We start from the raw sequence: 21,271 nt of genomic DNA on the forward strand, positions 1-21,271 counted from the left end.
ATTTGTAGCTATGTCTGTGATTTAGTAGGACAACCACATAAGGTTGCTAGATTTTTTTTTTGTTAATGGATAAGGTTTTGTTTCTGGTTGACTCATGTTGTGGTGTAGCAGAAAAATTGACCAATAATTGATAACCAAACAAGAAGTTCGGTTATTTATTTAGTTTGTTTCGGCTCATTTTTTAATGAGTTAAGGTGCAAAAATACCCATAATGTTTTGGGTCAGGAGCAATTTTACTCCTAACGTCTAAAATTGTGCAATTTTACCCCTAACGTTGGAAGCCATGGGCAATTTTACCCCTAACGTTAATAAATTGGGTCAATTTGAGAAATAATTCATCAAACTTTCTTCTCGGTCATGAATCTTGTTATCTACATTTCATACGTGTGTCATTTTATCAGTAACAAATCACAAACATTCGTTGGGATGTGAAAAAAAAGTATATTGTCTTTTTGTACGGATTAGACAAAAAAAAAATGCAAAAAATCCACCGAATTTATAAATATTAATCTCAAATTCTATTATTAAATTATAAAAAACATGAAATCTTTTTTTAGAATGAATTATTATGCAATTGGTGCATAATAATGAACAAAAATATATGTGTTTTATAATAGTGTCTGAAATTGACCCAATTTATCAACGTTAGGGGTAAAATTGCTTTTGGCTTCCAACGTTAGGGGTAAAATTGCACCATTTTAGACGTTAAGGGTAAAATTGCTCCTGGTCCATAACGTTAGGGATATTTTTGCACCTTAACCCTTTTTTAATTTAGTTTGTTTCGGCTTGATTTAAAAAATGAGATAATTTGGTTATCGGTTATTCTTTAAAAATTCGATTAACCAAATTATATATATATATAATATTTATTTTACATTTTTATAAATTTACATAGTTATTGGTTTGGTTATTGGTTTTTATAGCTATATAGAGGTGTTAAAATGGGTAAATGGGTTGATCATCTAATCCATTTAATAAATAGATCAATCCAACTCCTTCTATTTAGTAGATGTGTTGAGACAGTCCATATATAAATGGATTAAGATGATCCAATCCATTTATTAAATGGGTTACGTGGGTTAATTCATTTAACCTAATTAATAAAATCTAATTAAAAATTAAAAAAATACATAAAAGTATAAAAACGGAAAAAAAAAACTTTATAATTCTAGTGGAATCCTTAAAATTTCAAAAAATACTAGAACTTTAGATTATGGATTTCCAAAGTTATAGAATTTCATTAGAATTTTGGAATTCCATAATTCTAAAATTGTAGAAAATACTAGAACTCTAGAATTCTAAAAGTTTAGAAAATATTGGAATTTCAAAATTCTAGATTTTAGAATTTCAAAAAAAGAAAAGAAAAGTAGAAGGAAAATACTCCTGCATTTTAACGTTGTTAAGAGATTATCTCGAATTTGCTAACAACAGAAACCACAATGCGATTTTTGGGACAAAAAAATCACAAATACAATCTGCGAAAACATGAAACCACATAGTTTTTTTTTTTTTAAATTAACATTTGATTTTATCAACTTAAAGTTTTATATAAATTCATGTTTCTATTTTTCACATTTTCATATTTTTCAATTTTCTCATTTTTCATGTTTTTTTTGTTCATGTTTCACAAATTATTACATGGGTTAATTGGTCAACCCAACTATATAATCCAATCCATTTATTATATGGGTTGACCATTTATGATCCAACTTATAAATGGATCAATCCAACCTATCTATTTTATAAGTTAAATGGGTTATTCTATGAGTTACGATCCATTTTGACACCTGATAGTATATATGTCATTTAGTAGGACAAAGGCACAAGCAGATGGGGTGGCTAGATTTTTTTTTTTTTACATTAGTTAATGAATAAGGTTTTGTTTTTGGTTGACCTAGGTTTTGGTGTAGTTTAGGGGTGAAAAATCGAACCGAATTTACATTAGGCACAAACCGAACCGAACCGAATTTACCGAATACCAAAATATATAAAAATCTTGTACCGGACTGAACCTACGTAAGAACATAATCCGAACTGAACCGAACCGATTTTTTCAGTTCGGTTCGGTTTTTCCCGACTTAATATAAAACTTTACAAATAATTTAAAAAGCAGAAAGCTTTAATTCATATACTAAGTAAGAGCATAAATTAATGGTTATATTAAATATTTTTTAAGATAAATAGGTGTTAGATTAGAATTTAATGGTTATATCAAATTCAAAGTTAAGGTAAATAGATGTTAAATTAGAATTTAATGGTTATATTAAATGTTTTTTTTTTTTTTTTTTTGTAGAATCATAAATTCAAAAATTAGCAGGTTGTGTTATCATTAGATAGGTGGTGTGTATAAATTTAGGAAGGATTAGAATTTTTTTTCCAACCATACATGTATAAAACGACATAGTAGCAACTAATTGGTGTGGTTCGGTTATTTCGGTTTTTATTAGAAACCGAACCGAACCGCACTGAAAACCGATATTCACCAAAATAACATACCGAATCTGAACCGTGTAATAATAAAACCGAACCGAAAAACCGAACAGTGCCGATTTGGTTCGATTTTATGGTTTCAAACCGCATAATGTACAGCCCTAGTAATCTCCCTCTTTACCATTAAAAAAAACCTCTTTAGGGAATTTTTTTCTTTTATTTTTAAAAAAGCTTGATTATATTTCGATTTTATTTTTAACGTTGACAAGTTCAAGTAATTTAAGATATTATTAACAAAACTCTTTCTTCAATCATAAATCCTTTTATCTCAAGTGTACATGTGAGTCATATTATCACTAATCGATAATAGATTACAAACATGTATAAGTGTGAATAGGGCCGGTCCTGATAATTTATGGACCATTGGCGAAATAAGACATAAGGGCCTTTTAATAAAAAAAAGTTGTCCGTAAAAATTTAAAATATATTTTAATAAATTAATAATTATGTGGTATGTATTATTATGCTTGCTAGATATACTTTTATTTAACAATTTTTTAAATTAACTCTTAACCAATGTTAAAAAAATCAATTGGGATCTTTTGAAATTTAAAATCTCAGTTATTTGGATCCTTTACAACCCAAATAGTATTAATATGTGTATATTTTAAAAAATTACTCCATATTTTTTTGATTAAAGGCTGTTATCAAGGAGGAACAGAAAACAGACATCTTAGCTATGCTGACACCCCGACCTCAACTCCATGGCCCTCGAACCAATATTATTAGAAGAAAAAATAAAAAATCCGAATACAAAAGAATCAAAGAATAAAAAATACAGATCATGATCAAGAGAAACGGTAAGAGCACTGTCCTCCCCTATTGTGAAGAAAAGCCAATCCACAGAAGCTCGGAATATCATCCCACCATGTAAAACTAGAAGCCGTCCGTCTAAAGTTTGCCAGCGAGTCAGCAGCCTGATTGCCTTCGCGGAAAATATGAGAGATAACACAGTTCATAGCTTCAACCTGTGACAAACAATTCAACCAATTCTGTCTAATTACCCGAGGACCGATGTGGACTTGGTTTTCAGCATCTGCACTACGTACAAAGAGTCGCTTTCAATCCAAATCTTCTGCCAACCCTTGTTGTAAGCCAAATCAATAGCATGAACAGCTGCAGACAGCTCAGCAAGGAAGACAAACAAACTGGTGATTGGAAAAGCAAATGCACCTAGACATAAACCAATACTTGAGCAAAAAATTCCTCCGCACCCGGCCGGTCCAGGAGAACCCGAGACAGAGGCATCAATGTTAATCTTTAAACAATCCCTCAGAGGAGGCTACCAGACAACCGAGATGATTCGTGACCCTTTAGCAAGCCTTTTAGGAATCCCGAGCTCTCCCAAAATTTGTATTTCCACTAACGACTTTTATGTAGTACCCCGACCAGTGTGAGAAGATTCCCTCAAGGCTCTCCAAATACGTCTTAAAACCATTACTGTTTCCGGTTTTTCATCTTCAAAAATGCATCTATTTCGAGTAATCCACAATGCCCAAATAGAATTTCCAATTGTAGCAGCCCATAATTCAGAAATTTGAGAGCTAAAGCGTTGAACAATGGCATCACTTATGAGGGTTTTAAGTGCCGAGCTTGTGTTGATCCGGCGTCCAAATAACGAGCTAATACCTTGCCAGATAATTCTAGCAAACGGACACGTGACGAAAAGATGATCAATCGATTCCACATCAGACAAGCATAAGCTGCAGCGTGAGACAATAGAACATCCATGTAATCTCAGCTTATCGTGAGTAGGCAGATAGCCGAGATAGGCACGCTAGGCGACCAATGAATGTGCAGACTCCATATAAATATAGACTTTATTTTATTTTATTTTTGCTTCCCTATAGCCTTGGGCCTAGGCCGCCGTACTCCCGGCCTAGGCCCAAGGCCAGCCCTGTGCGTGAAAACAAATTTATCTGTATTTTCTATGTTGGACTAAAAAAAAAATTTAAATATTTTATCGAGCTTACAAATATTTCATTTCCAAATTATTCTGAAATTACAAAATATATATATAAAAAACTGATATGCAATTTGTGTAGAACACAATAACATAAAATCTGCATTTTTTCATGATATCTGAAATTGGTCTAACTTACTAAAGTTAGAGGAAAAGTAAATCACTTATAATTTACGGATAAAATTGCTTTTAATTGCCAACGTTATATATATTTTTGTATATTATACCAAATTTTGTATTTGGTATTGTTAGCGATATTTTGCGAATAATGCCAATTATCAACCTTGTCACGTGTGGTTAGGGTTCCGGTGTTCTAGAGAAGTTACTTATCAATTGATGTGTACGGCTAATTTTATGGATTTGGCGTGCCAAAACTTGAAATCTAAACCAAATAACTGATGATAGACGCAAAGATTGAAAAAGTCTCTCTTGGGTCTCTAGCGCCGTTATAAACTTTGCTAGGTAGTTAATATTTTTTCAGCTATTGCGGATAAATAAAGGTGCGAAAGTGACACAAGATTTGATACAAAAAAATGAATATTTATTAATGTAAATAAAAGTCTGAATATGCTTGAAGACAAATAATTGCAATTGAAATAAATCTATATCAATATGGCTAAACAATTACAAAATAAAGCGCAAACAATTCAACAACATATGCAAGAATCGAATTGTATTAAATACAACAACAAGAATGAAAATTAAAATTTAAACAACAAAATTATAGCCACAATTGGCTATCTTGGTGAGGTGTTGAATTGACGTAGACTTGGGATTCACGAACACCATGATTGGTCGGTAAGGAACGAGACTGACTTCATTTATGGATCTCTGATTCAAGCGATATTTGAGTGTATTGAAAACGTAACAAGTAATTAAAGTCAAGAACAGATTTGGACCAAACTTTGGATAACGTGTATGAGAGCTTACAGACACATAATTGAGTATAGGAAAGGCTAAAGTCAAGTTCAGGCAGTCAAGTGAGTTGATGTAAAAATCTGGGACAGAAACAAACTTTAGATGCTCGGGAATGTGCAAGTGAAAAAGTGGGCAAATTGTATAAAAGTTGAAACATAATATATAAAATGATTTAGGGTCATAAGAATGGAGTGTAAAATGGGCTTTCGGATACGGAATCAGAAAAAATAAAAATCTAACATGAAATGTACAATGTCAATAACAAATGTTTATAAGAAGTCCAGAGCAAAAACAGACTATAAAGGGTCTGAAATGGGAACAGAAAAGTACTGGACGGTTTCTATAAAACTTGATAAAAAAATGATTTTAATAAACTTTTAGCTAAGGAATTGGTAACTTTTGGAATATGAATTTGACAATTGTACATAAAGAACTTAAAAACGGGTTGCTAAAGAATCGAATTGAAGTTAAAACAAACTTGAAAAGTAAAAATAGAACTAGGAATTATGAAGAAGAAAGCTTAAAACTCCAATAACTTGACATTGCGTAAGTGTTTTTTTGAGATTGTTGGTTGGTATTTGGAAATGAGGTTTGGGGTCCTGTTTATAGTTTTTTAAGAAGGGTTTGTTAGTTGGTTGTTGTCCACTACCCTTTATTTCTTTTTATTTTTACGCCCACTACTTGTCACATCATCATCTTGCTACTCCTTTAATCTTGGGTTCATAAGTTGTGTGGCTTTTGCACATGCGTGAATAATATGTTAGACTCAAGGATTGAGCCATCGGTTTGGTTGTTGGCTCATTGAGGCGTCCTACGGCTCTGATTCTCCATTCCTGAGTGGTGGTGCTGATTCTTGTCTCACACGAAGTGTGGGATAAATCACACGTCGTGTGAATTATTTTTTTATAGGCATAGGCCCTTCTTCACCTCCACATGGCGTATGATAGCTCGACACGTTATGGGGGACATTTGCAATCTCTTATGAGCATATCTTGCAGCTCTCACTGCGTGTGAACTAAATCACACGACGCGTGAGCTATTATTTTTTTAAACGTTATTTTAAGTTTTATTCTATATGCTTTTATTACGTAAAATTAAAAATAAAATTTTTATTTTATGGAATTAGTATATTAAAAATTTAATTAAGGGACAAGGTACAAAAATACCCTTAACATCTAAAATAATGCAATTTTACTTTTAACATTTGCAAGTTAGGTCAATTTCAGACATCATTATACAATACAAGCATCTTGTTTTTTTATTCTGCATCAATTGCATATCCGTTGTTTCTGAGAAAAAATCATATTTTTCGTGATTCAATAATAGAATTACAGATTAATATTTTTAAATTTGGTAAAATATTTGAATTTTTTTTTTGTCCAATTCGTACAAATTATAATATATTTTTTAATTTTTTTACGTCTAATCGTATATTTGTGATATATTACTAACTAAGGATAAAATGACGCATATATAAAGTGTAAATGGCAAGATTTATAACCAAGAAAACAGTTTGATGAATTATTTCTCAAATTGATCCAATTTATCAACATTCAGAGTAAAATTGATTTTGACTGCCAATATTAGAGGTAAAATTGTATAATGGGAAAAGTACAAAAATAAACCTTGTGGTTACACCCATTTTCGAACAACACACATGTGGTTTAAAAGTTTGCAAAGTGGTACCATGTGCTTCATTCCGTTAGCAAACACATACCAAATTGACTAACGGTGTTAAAAGTCAAAGAGAAAGGAGTTAATTTGGTCCTTATATTTATTTATTTTTATAAATTGACCCACTTATTATCTAATTATCACAAAGAAGACCCAAAATTAAAAAGGGATAATTACTAATTTGACCCAATCAAGGACCCCAATTTACATATCTAACCCACCTTACCTCAAAGTTACAAAATTAGACACTTTCACCCTTTTTGGACAAAACTAACTTTAGTTCTATTGGATGAATTGGTCGATCTTCTTCTTCTTCTTCTTCTTCTTCTTCTTCTTCTTCTTCTTCTTCTTCTTCCTCCGCTTCATCCGCTTCTTCTTCTTCTTCTTCTTCTTCTTCTTCTTCTCCGTTTCAACTTCTTCTTCAGTTCATCTTCTTCAATTTCTTATACTAATCGTTAGCGATTTTTGAGATTTTTGACATATTATGTTCAATTTCCCGTACAAATAGTATATTTTTTGCTTATATGCTTGCTTTTCTTGTTGGTTTTGCCTCTTTCTTCATCTTTAATGGTATCGATTCAATTTCCTCTATTTTCCATAATTTTTTTCCATTTTCCTCCATTATTGTCGCATTTGTGACAAAATTGTCGCGTCACAAATGCGACAAGAACTGTCGCATTTCGTCGCAAATGCGACAAGAACTGTCGCATTTGTCAATGCGACAACTCTTGTCGCATTTGCGACGAAATGCGACAGTTCTTGTCGCATTTGTGACGAAATGCGACAATTTCGTCACAAATGCGACAACAATGGAGGAAAATGGAAAAAAATTATGGAAAATAGAGGAAATTGAAACGATACCATTACAGATGATGAAAACCCCTTTGCCCAAGTGAATCGACGTGCCTCTTTTTGTGGATCCATTGAGAGTGATCCATGTCTTCATGCAAGAAGAATTTTGGTAGTTGGAACTCCCGTGAAGAAGGATTATTTGAATAGCTTTCTGGAGAGGACTCCACAATTGGGTAGATTCAAGGTATAAGAATTAAGAAACACTTATGGTCCAGTTATAGTTTGGACAATACCACTGATAATTTGCTAATCTTTTTCTTAAAATTTTTTAATCTCAGATTCCAATTGAGCAAGAGAGACTAATGGATAATGATCTTGTCTTGGAACAACATCTTCCTCCTGGTTCTCCTCCACTTGCTGGATTTCGCTTTGATGCTTTTACTGCAATAAAGCCTCGAGTTACTCATTCTCCATCAAAGATGAAGATACGTTGTACACATCAGTAATCTTTTTAGAAGACAGATATATCTTTCCTCCTGTGTTATATATACAAGTTTCTGCATTCCAGGTAACCTCTGTCATGAAGAGAGAGTATTAGTGTCATTAAATTGAAAACATGGAAATTCAATTGATTTTAGAGAGAGAAATTAACAAAGAGGAGAGAGATGAGAGAAAAAGAAGAAAAAAAATAAGAAATTAAAGAGAGATGGAGGAGATGGTATATTTAATTTTTATTTTTTATTTTGGAGCTTGTTTGTGATAATTAGATAATAAGTGGGTCAATTTATAAAAATAAATAAATATAAGGACAAAATTAACTCTTTTCCCTTTGACTTTTAACGCCGTTAGTCAATTTGATATGTGTTTGCTAACAGAATGAAGTACATGGTATCACTTTGCAAACTTTTAAACCACATGGGTGTTGTTCGAAAATGGGTGTAACCACAAGGTTTATTTTTGTACTTTTCCCTTGTATAATTTTAGATGTTATGAGTAAAATTGTTCTCGATTATAAATGTTATCTCTTTAATTAATTATACTCGCAAGCTTATAATCACTAGGAAAATTCGGATTGAAAATCAAACTAGTTTGAAAATGCATTACTCATTCAAGTGAATCTAAAATTACATTTTAATGTTAAAATAATATATTTTTGATGAGGGCATTTTCGACACAGATCCAAAATATGGAGCAAATTCAGCTGCACCCGACGACGCATGCAAACAACAAAGGAAAAAGCTGCTGAAAATGCATCCGCTTACACCTTATGACTCGTGTGAGTTGTTCACAAAAACTCATGTCTCTTGTTGTAATTAGCAGATGACGTGTGGCTTTGATGAATTTTGCCACACGCCCATGTGAGATGGCCACATGCCGTGTGACCTTCAGATTTCAACACAAGTAAAGTCCAAATGGACTAGGGACAAGGAACCAAATGTTGTCCTATTTTCTGATTTCTCTTAATTACGATTATGTCATTGTCCTTATTTACTTGTCTTGCCATTAAGTTTATTTCCCTAAATATCATTTGGTATCCCTTTCCCATTTTACCCCTACCTTTCTTAATTGTTTGTAACCTCAGCTAGATGAGCTATATAAAGCTTTTTATTTGTAAGGTAACTCAACTTTTATCAAATAAAAAATCATTATATTCTTTATGAAGCTTTTGTTAAGGTTTTAACCTTCAACAATTGAGGATTTATAATTTTCTACGGTTTTAGTCTGTAAAAGCCGGGATTAACTCATTCAAGTTTTAGCTTGAAAAGAACCTTTTTATTAGTTTACGATTAAACATAACTCGTTAAAAACCCGATCAGTATCAATTTTATCATTTACCATTATTTTAAACGGTAGAAAATGCAACTTCAAAAAAAAAAAAGAATTGATACTTCTAAGTAAGTTTGATATCCACTAATAACTAGAGGTGATAAAAGTACACACCATCCAATTACATGATATGAAACCAATACGTAATTTTAGTTGTTTGAGTTTAACAGGTAATGTGCCAAATTAGAGTTGACATTTTAACCCGAAAATGATACGAAATGACACAAATATTTAAAATTGTTCTTATATTTTCTCATATTTTTACATGTCACATTTATTAATGAAGGTAATAAAATTACAGTTATTACTTACAAATACGACTCGAACCTCCTATATTATTATAAACACATTACATGACCCCAGTATAATATTAGCGGACTTTTGGATGATTAGTGTTAATATATTAATAAAAAAAATTACATAAAATATTTAAAAGTAGTATCATATCCTCGTATGTTTTTAAAAATCACTGTTAATATATATACGTAGTAAAATTACATGTGATCCGAAAATATGATACAAAATCGATATTAATCCAATTAAGTGACCACGATTATAACACGGAGTTTTTGAGTTAGTTTACTAATCCAAAATTGATACGACACAATCCTGATAATTACTGTGAAAATGTAATTATAATTAGGACTTTAATCGAGCGGAGTCGAACTTTGGCCTACACAAGTCGGCTCGCTATAAAATTAACGAGCTCAAGCTCGAGCCGAGCTTTAGCTTGCTCAAGCTCGGCTCATCTCATTAGAAAATAAACAAGCTCAAGCCGAGCTTGTTTCGAGCCCAAAATCTCATTGAACTTGGTTCATTTAGAAAATTATCTAACCATGAATTGTTTGTGAGTAAATCGTTAATTATATTTATGAAGTTTTCTCGCAAATAGCTCTTTAATTGTGTACATAAACAACCTCATAAACAAAGTTTATGAATAAATAAACAAGATGCTTACAAATAGTTCGTCTATTACTCATTTATTATGTTTGAGAACGAACACATTTCATAGCAAATGAAATAATATTAAGTTTAAATATTTGTGAACTAAACACAAAACTATAGTTTTCTACAAAACTAAAATTTGTCCATAAATGTTCTAATCGAGCATGCTCGCGAGCTTTCGAGTCGAATTTTGGCATATTCAAACTCGACTCTTTTACGAATTGAGCCAGTAAATTGTGCTCACGAGCAGCTCGTTTACAAATCGAGCTGAGTCGAGTCGAGCTTTTATCGAGCTGGCCATTGAACCGCTCATGAGCGTCTCGACTCATTTACAGTCCTAATTATAATTAATAAAAAATTATATATGTAAAATTAAAATATGAAATATTTAATTTATTATTGCATTATTAAAAAAAAAAAGTTGTAGATGAGATTGGCAAAGCAATAAGCACATTGGCAGGTGGTATGTTTCCTACTTGTTATTTAAAAAGTGGGGCTTTTGCCTTTGGGGGCATGCAGCTTTTATAGATAGTAATCTCACTACCTACCACATGCATTTTCTCCCTACTTTTTTACTCTTACTTTTTCAACAACAATTAATTGATTTTAGGTTTAATATAATACTAATATCAGACTAAGTGATGTCACACGCGCGACGTCATCACCATCATCATTACGATCCAAACTCAAACGTAATAAGAATCCAAATATAACCCCTGAGATGGCTCCAGACCCATTTCAACAAGCTAGAGATGATCACCACAGCCTAAGTCCAACGAGTGGCAGCCCATCGCAGCTTACAAGGTTCTAATCTCAGAGCTTCAAAGGACCTTTTGGAATTCTACGAGACAAATAATTTCTCATAGGGTTCGGGTTTGGGTTTGAGTTCCTTAAGGGATTAGGAATCCTAGCTTCGAGGATTCCCAAGAGGGTGACATCCTTAAACCTAATCGAACAATAAATATACAGGTATAGACACAAGGTTCGGTATGTTAAACCATAAACTGGCTTAGGTGTCGGAGTGGGTTTGCCGGACCCCGGACCCCGACCCTGTCTGACCTATATGCTGTTTTGTAGGCTTTATACGATGCTGGGTCATCATCGCAACTTAGACACGTAATCAAGAACATGTAACAAGTTATCACAGACTAAATTTGACCCCAATGTTTTCAGAGATATGTAAATTTGGACCTTAACGTATAAATTGAATAAATTCAGCTTTATCGTTTTTAAGTAAGAACAATTTTACTCCTATTTAAAGAAACATTTGAACGAACTGATTTAACGGTTATTTAACTATTATATCGGACCTTTAAAATCAATTTGTCGATAAATTAAAGCAATTTGGTACATTTTCTTTTGGTTATTTGTAATTATTATGGAACCGTTTGAGCTAAAAGGTTAAGCTGGTAGTTAAAGACTCAATTCGTATAAATATCTGACACATCCCGCATACGAATGCTAACTAGACTTGAAGCGTGAACAAACATAGACCTATCTTACTTGGTCTGTTCCATTGAAATGTTGGATTCGAACTGCGATGACCATATCCAGCGACAGATCTAAGGAAGGGAGGGTTTGAGTATCCAATGATTACTGACAAACTTTGAAATATAAAAATTGTATATGGAGCTTTAATTTTTCTAGAAAAAAAAAACTAAAATCTATAAATTGAATACATATAAATGACCAGAAAACACCTGAAACATCTTTTCTCCATGATATCTAATGTTTACACCAAAAATAAAATTTTCGTGATGCATTCTTGGTGTATATTTTTTATGAAAGAAACTTTTTTAGGAGAATGTTTTTGAAAACATTTTTCTAATTTTAGGAAATTTTTCATTTGAAGAACCTTTTAGGAAAAAAAAATTGTTTTCCTGGTGCACTATCTTTCCTTTTCGATACAACTCACTTCCACCAGTTTATCTTTCTTGTTGCACCGTTTACTTAGAATTTCATGGAATGAACCTCAGTTTCCTTGAGAGAAACATTTCTCTAAGACTTTCTAGAAAAATTTTCCTTTTATGAAACCTTTTTATGTTTTTCCGGTGCACCATTTTCTTCTCGATGCACTTCACTTCCACTTGTTTACCTTTCTTGTTTCACCTTTCACTTCGGTTTTCCTGGAGTGAACCTCGGTTTCCTTGAGTGAAACCACCAAAGGGAAACCATGGGGAGACCTGAAGGAAGCCAGAAAAACCATGAGGAAGCCTTACCGAAACCATCTCAGTGAGACTTGAGGTAAACGAGGGAAACCTAGGTGGGAGACTAGAGAGAAACCAAAAGGGGAACCTGAGGTAAACCAAGGTGGTAATCAGGAGATTATTTAATATTTTAACCTGAATTCTATAAGGCAATTAAAAGGAATGAAAGTTAAAAAAAAAAAAATACCAGAATCGATCCATCATGGAAGTCATTAAAATCACAAGTGGAACATTTACTCAAAATGGTGGAGAACTTTGATTAGTGGAAGTAAACAAGAAGTTATTCTCGAGATTTATAAAAAAAGGAAGAAATCACGATGAAAATGCCCAACTCAAGACACACTCAAATAAAACTCTACTCACTTCAACATTTTAGATTTCTCAGTTATTTCTTTAGTTGCAATTTTCGTCATTTTCATTCAGCTTCAAGTTCATTCAAGTTCTTCAGTATAAGTTTATTTTGTTTTGTTATTCAGTCATTTTTATAAGATCGGTATAATTTTGATCAAATCTTTTACAGTCTTTTTATTCCTCATAACCATTTAAATTCATAAGTCAATAAATGTCATTTTATTCTATAGTTCGAAAATACTATAATTCTCCCGCACGTCTGCATTTTACAGAAAATAGCCAAACATCTAATTTGTTACCGCATGTCTATGGATGGCAACAGGTATTATACCTGCGGGTACCCAACACTCTCCGGTCCTAATGAGACTACATGTATCATATATAAAAGGGTATGTGACGGGTAAGGGATGGATATGGGAATACTTCTCAAGGTACCCGATACTTGTTACTCATCATAAATCTTTTATATATTAAAAAACATTTCAGGGTCCATTTGTTTTACCTACTGTTTGCTATTGCTGTTACGGTTTGCTGTTCGAAAATACTGCTTTTCCAAAAAGCATTGATTTCCTGCTATTGTAAAATGCAACTTTTCATGAGCTCCCTAACCAAACACCTAAAACTCTCTCTTTTGAAGTGAAAAAACAAAAAGGAGCAACCAAACACCCCTTTAATACATCAAAAGTCTTCTGAACTTGTCCAAAAAGCTTGATTGACCCCATAAACTTACATGGTGTCTCATTAGCCCCCCAACTTGCTTAAGATAGCATATTGGACACCTGAATTTGTTTAAAGTGGCCTATTCTCCCGAACTTGTTATAGTGGTCCATTTACCCCCATGAACTTGTTTAAAGTGATATACATTGTAATTTGTCTAAATCTGTAAAAAAAAAATTAAAACTTAAAAAATAAAGGTCTAATTCGTGATTTTAAGTTTTTAAAACAAATTAACTTTTTGTTTTGTATTAAGCCATTAAAAAATATTATTGTTTTTTAGATATAAGATGTGAGATTGAAACTCCAACCTTTTGTTTTTCAACTATTGAGTGATACCATTAAACTACTTTATTCTTATTGATTAAGGTTCAATTTCTTCAATTTTTAGATGGATGATTTATTAAATTTATTTGTTAAATTTGTAATATTTTTGTTATATATTGTTTCTTAATGGGTAAGGGTACTCACGAATTAAATGGAACGGGTATGAGATGCAAAAAAATATACATGTTAGGGTAATGAGACGGCTACGGGTAATTAAAAAAATAAACGAGTAAGGATTTGGGATTGACACTACCCGCGAGTACCCTATCCCTTGTCGTCATTGAACCTAATACTGCACTATTTTCAACCTTAGGCAGGGGCAGTTACAGGGAGGAGCCCGGGCCCCTCCGGCTTCCGGAACCATCATGACCAGGGGTAGTTCCGGCCCCCTGTCTCCATAAAAATTAACGTTATAAAGTGCTAAATTGGTGATTTGATTAAACTTTGATTGTGTATTTGATAAATTGAGCATTTGACCTACAATTTTGATTGAGTATTTAATAAATTGGGGATTGTTATATAATTAATACAAAATTAACTCATTGAGGTTGTATTTTAATTACCCAATCTGATGTGGTTCCGATCTCTGTCTTCAAGAAATTTTAATGGGGTGCTGAATTAGCAACCCCAAAATTGATCCAAGAATGACCAAAAGTTAAGCCCTTCATTTTAGGCCCTCTCTAAATCTTTTTTTTTTTTTGTCTGTTAGGCCCTCCTTAAATTCAAATTTCTAAATTTTTTAACATGTTAGAGCCTTCTCAAATCCAAATTTTTAATTTTTTTTTACCTATTAGACTTTCCGTAAATCTAATTTTTTTACATCTTAAAAGTTAAACATAATCTAGTTTAATTTTGAGAAGTTTTATATTGATATTTAAAAGTTGATTTTTAACTATTCAGATTATAACATATATATACAAACGTGTAATATTAGTCCAAACCGATCAATCCTATATTTAGACCTGTTCAAAAGCCCACTGGCCCGCACAGCCCATCTAAGCCCGCTATTCAAAGACTGGCTTGGACGTATATGTTTCGTAATAGATCCGGCCCGGTCCAAGCCCGCTTAGGCCCACATATATAGTAGGCTGGACTTGGTATTTGTCTCAAAACTCAGACTCAGCCCCGCCCCGCCCGAAATTTTAATAATAATTTTAATTTAATAACTTTTATAGTTTAATAAACTTTATATTCCAAAAATAAAAATTTTAAATTTCTTCAACATAAAAATTTCCAAACCATATATTCTTTAGAATTGGTGAATGTTACTATTTTATTTATTACTATCAAAAAAATATTTTTTTTATTTAGGATTGCGTTAATTGATTTTTATTGAAATAATCCTCTAAAATTTAGTTTATTGTATTTTATAGTTTATATTTATAGTATAATTTTAATTTTTAAAAAATACAAAGATATTAGTTGAGCCGGACCGGGTTGGGCTTGGGAATGAGTTCTTTTAGCTTGACCCAGCCTGACTCGAGCCCGATGTAAATATAGGACGGGCTTGGTTGGGCTTGGACAAAATAATTATGTGATAAGCCCAGTTAAGCCCGACCCAAGCCCATGAACAGGTCTACCTATATTCATAACTGACTTTAGGATAATGTTTAATCTCTTGATAACATCCATGGTGTCATTGTTTTTTACCCTTATCCATAAAACATTTAACATTTTAACTTGTACCCAAATAAAAAAAAAAACACCAAATCAAATCAAAGCATAGTAATGCAACAAAGTCTAAAAGGATCACGCAATCTTTTAGCCCTTTTATGGCCCATCTAGATAAAAAAAAGATATGTATGACATGTGACTTTACAAGGTAAAAGGGAATGTAAAATCAGAAAAATAAAATAAAGTTATGTCCCCAACAAAACCTCATCATCATTATTTCAAAACACAATAATGGAGTTCTGTCTCAATCCCAAAAATACTCATCCATTCATATTAAAGTATCTTTTTACTTTGTGTGATAATATGTAACTATCCGGTCCAAAGTAGATCACGTTGGTAGAAGTGAGCAAATTGATCAATAATCACTAACCGAATTGAATCGAAATTATAATTTGATTTGGTAATTTATTTAGTTTGGTTCGGTTTTGAAAATGAAATAATTTGATTTTCGGTTATTAAGAACAAATTGGTATAATTGAAAACCGAAACAAATTATGTGTATAATATATAAAAATATTTTTATATGTATTTATATAGGCCTTGTTTGGTAAAATGCTTTTTGGAGTAAAATTTTGAGTCACTTTAGAGGTTTTGACTAGTCAAACTTCTAATAATGGTGTTTGGTGAAGAGAGATTTGAAAGAGTTTATTGGATCCAAAAGACTAATTTTGAAAAAACTTCTTATAGTAGCTTTTTCAATTAGCTTATTGTTCCATCTCTTTTTATGGACATTTTTATCCTTAATTAATATTCTTTAATTCCAAATAAATATTTTACAATGTCATTATATGTAATTTTACACAAATAGCTATTAGTAATTAGGGTTTAGGATTTAGAGTTTAGGGAGTTCACACAATCTGCTAGCCAAAAAAATTTATTAGCTAATGTAATCAGTTGTTAGCTGCCAAATAGTTATTCTACAATTTTATGATTTTATTTAGTAATTAATATATCTACTATTAATATACTATTATTTTTTGTTTTATATATTTTAATATTTATTCTATATAATTATTTTTTAATTATTATAATAAATTTTGATCGGTTATCGGTTAGTAACAAAACTGGACTGATAAAACTCGCTTATATTCGATTATTAGGCTTATTCGATTCGACTTTAAATTTGGAGGAAATTTTGGTTCAGTTCGGTTGGGTTAGTAACCGAACCGAAGCTCACCCCTAGATGTTGTGGTAGAATGATTGAGCAAAGAATTATTCTAACGAAAAACAAATAAATATCAATATTTAGATGGTATTGAACCAAATAGTTACATAATATGTTAGAATATATTATTTTTCGATTTCTACATGAAGTTAAATCAGACTTTATGCATATAACATATAGTCTTGTAGAAATAATCCTAGGATGGTAGCTGGCACATGTTTTTGGATATTCGGTACTATTCGACTTTAATAGAACTATAGGGTAAATTACATACGTGGTGTACAATCTTTATTCTAAATCACACTTTAGTGTACAACCAAAATTTTGTCACACTAAACCGTACGAACTTCAGATGACCTCCCACTAAAGTGTACAACCGGTTTTTATGACCGGTCAACGCTGGTCAAAGTTGCCACATCATTATTTTTCATTATAACATTAAAAAAAGTGGGACCCACTGTTTATAGAATTACTAAAATAGCATTATCCCTTATAAAATTACTAAATTACCCTCATCTTCATCCTTCAACTCCTCTCTCTCCATACCATTTCTCTCTCACTCCTAAAATTCTATCTAAATCTACAACTATTAATTTCTCTCTCTAACTCTTTCTTTCTTTCTTTATGTATCTAATTTTCTCTCACTAAATTTTATTTCAATTGAAACATTGTTATTAGAGGCACTCAAAAACCATAAACCCAAATGATTATCATAAACCCTAAACAGCCATAGCAGCACCAGCAGTACCTCCGCTAATGGTTTCCACTGCGACAATCCTCCTCCGCTGCCGCCGCAACTTCTTTCTCCTAACCTATTACCAGATAACCCCTACCCGACTACCTTCGTTCAAGCAGATACCTCCTCCTTTAAACAAGTGGTTCAAATGTTAATCGGATCTCCTAAACCGCATACGTCCAAATCGCATACGTCGAATTTGAGGAATTAGTTCCTGCAATTTTGCCTGATGTCAACGAACAAGTCCTCATCAATAAAGAACAACTCCTTGAGGTCTTCCGCTCGGGATGGTAATGGTTACATAACCGCGGCTGAATTGGCCGGATCTATGGCGAAAATGGGGCATCCATTGACGATCAAGAATTAGCGAAAATGATGCAGGAAGCAGACACAAATGGAGATAGTGTGATTAGTTTTAATGAATTTTCTCATATAATGGCCAAATATGCTGCTGATTTTCTTGGGATTAGCATTTCAACTTGAAGATCACATATACATTCACATGGAATTTAGGATGGATCCATTTGCAACAATCAGGAGGGGAATCGATAACGGGTGGAATTTCATAAAATTTGGTAGCTGGGAAAAGGCAAAAGACGATTTTGATTTTATTTCATGGCAAATTTTTAGTTATTTTTTAGACGGGGAATAAATTTATATAACAATTAAGCAAAAAAGTTTCAAAATCTTAGAATTATAATGGTCTTAATCAAGAAAATAACGGTTTAGTAATGGCAGAGAGAGGAGTGAGAGAGAAGATGTAGAGAGAAAAATGGAAGAGAGGGGTTGAAGGAAGAAGATAAGGATATTTTAGTAATTTCATAAAGAATAAAACTATATTAGGCATTTTATAAAGAGTGGGTCCTACTTTTTTAATTTTACAATTGAAAAATGCTGATGTGGCATAGTTGACCAGCGTTGACCGGTCACAAAAACCGGCTGTACACTTTAGTGGGAGGTCACCTGAAGTTCGTACGGTTTAGTGTGACAAAATTTTGATTGTACACCAAAGTGTGATTTGGGGTAAACGTTGTACACTACGTATGTAATTTACCCTGGAACTATATGAAAAGTATCTATCAATCCCGTGAAGTTTCTTAAAGTAATTTATTAGCCTCCACGAAAAAAAAAAGTTTACTACATCTTTAACCTGTGTATTTGTCCAAAAAAGTCAATTGCTCTTATCCTTTGAAAAAAAATTCACTTAGCCCCGGACTTATTTACAGTAGCCAATTGACTCTATGAAAAGTGCATGTCAATCCTGTGAAGTTTCTTAAAGTAATTTACATTTCAATTTCTCCTTATCTACCACGTGAATTTTAGAAGCTTAATAGGTAACTTTAAACAAATTCAGATCATAAATTGAACATTTTAAAAGTATAGGGGGCAATTGACTTTTTTTTGTACAAGTACAAGGAGCAAGAGATGTATTAAGCCAAAAAATATTAATTTATCACTCATAAATTATGAGAGACCACCACAAACACCATCTATCATTGAATTGTGTAAAGCACGAAACTCTGAGTTTGAAGAGTTTCACATTTCAAAAACGAACCATACCCTCTTAAGCACTCACTCTTTCGAGGAGATCATAGTGGCAATGTCGAACTCTAGGGACATGGTCAGACTCACACCCGACACGAGAAAAAGGTTTCCCGTCGTGTTCAGTTTAAAAATAAAATCAAGAGATTATCCCTTTCGAGTAAGGAGTCAACTAGAATTTACCCTCTATATGCTTAACTACATTGCACATACACGAACGTAGAAACACACATAGACACGAAAACGGACACGAAAAACTTTAGTTCTAAAACATAACCTTCACAAAATAGTCTACAAACAAAAATAGACACGAACACGAAATAGACACGGACACGAAACGTAGAAACACTACTAACTAGAAGTGTCCGCGTATGAAACATTTACACTTATGAATATTCCTAAAGTTATCTCCAAAATAGTCTCGCTTAAACAAATATGATTATGCAGGGAAATAATTGAACTGAAAAATGACACATTTATCCTCTATACGCAGGAAAATAGTTGGACTGTAATTTGTGCACTTTTACCACTTTTAAATCTTATTTATGTTTTATATATATATTTGTATGCACTGTTCGAAACGAAGGCCGCATGGACCGCCAAGCCCCGTTTAGACGCTCGAAATCGAGAATCCGCCCCGATTTTCTACAATTAGTCCCTCTAGGCGTTTTATTGATTCCTAGACGATTTTCAGCTGTTTGGGCTCCGTCTAGGCTGCCTCGACACCGCCTAGATATTGTCTAAACGATAATAAACAAAAGCATTTTTAATTGTGAATTTATTTTTTTGCTTTATTATAATTCACTTTTAAGTTGTTTTAATGATATTATGGTTGAAATGTTGATATTTGCACAATTTTAAAAATATATGTTATAAATATACATGTTTTTTTATATTAAATAATTTTATATTATTAATTTTAGATAGTATAATACATTTTTTAATTGAATTTATACAATAATTTGTTGATTAATAAATAAAATACAAATTCGATTAATCGCGATTAATCTCCGACTTTTCCCTGATTAATCATTGAGGGGTAAATTTCATCAATGGTGTACAGACTTTACCTTATTTCACATTTTGGTGTACAACCTTCAATTTGTCTCACTAATATGTACGACCTTATAGATGACCTCCCACCATGGTGTACAGCAGGTAAAAATGACCGGTCAACGCTCAGTCAACCCGCCACCTCAGCTTTGACCGGTCAAAATGTAAAAAAAAATTTAAATTACTTATATATCCTTATAAAAATACTTCTTTTCTTATTAATATTCTTTTATAAAAATAATTCTTTTCTTATTAATATTCTTTCTTTATTAATTTTCCTTTCTCTTTCTTACTCTCTCCACTCTTTCTTTCTCTATCTCTAGTTGCACAGCTCTCTCTTCCACCTCTAGCCATCTCTCTTTTCTTTGAGAGAATGTGAAACAAAGAGAGAACGTGAAACTCAACCTCCTCTTTCTGTCACCTGCCGATTTCTTTTCCCTCCACCACCTCTGTTCTCGTTTTTTTCTTTTTCTTCCTCTTCCCTTCAAGGAAGGCGGCGATTCCGACTTCAATGGCCGGAGGTCAATTCGACAGCGTTCTCTAAATGTGCGGTCGGAACCGAGAGGTAAAAAAAAGTTGCTAAGAGTAATCAGAGTTTGAAGAAAGATCTAAAACCTCAAATCCATGGATTTCTAGCTATTCCATGTCCCCAACTCCTCCTTTAATGGCCCAAAAAGTTTATTCACTTGAAGGAACAGAGTTTCCAATATCTGTAATTCCCTATTTCCTTCAGTATCTCACCGGATTTCATGTAATTAGCGGCGAGTTTCGAAATATCATCAACGAGGACTAAATCTGAGTCGAGATAATCTGGCACTGGGATGGAGAATATCAAGCTAAGTAGCTCCGAGCGTGGTTCAAAAGGAAATCGAGAGAAGAATGGGTTGAAGTAA

This window comes from Euphorbia lathyris, chromosome 9 (assembly GCF_963576675.1).
Source record: "Euphorbia lathyris chromosome 9, ddEupLath1.1, whole genome shotgun sequence".
Classification (NCBI taxonomy): domain Eukaryota; kingdom Viridiplantae; phylum Streptophyta; class Magnoliopsida; order Malpighiales; family Euphorbiaceae; genus Euphorbia; species Euphorbia lathyris.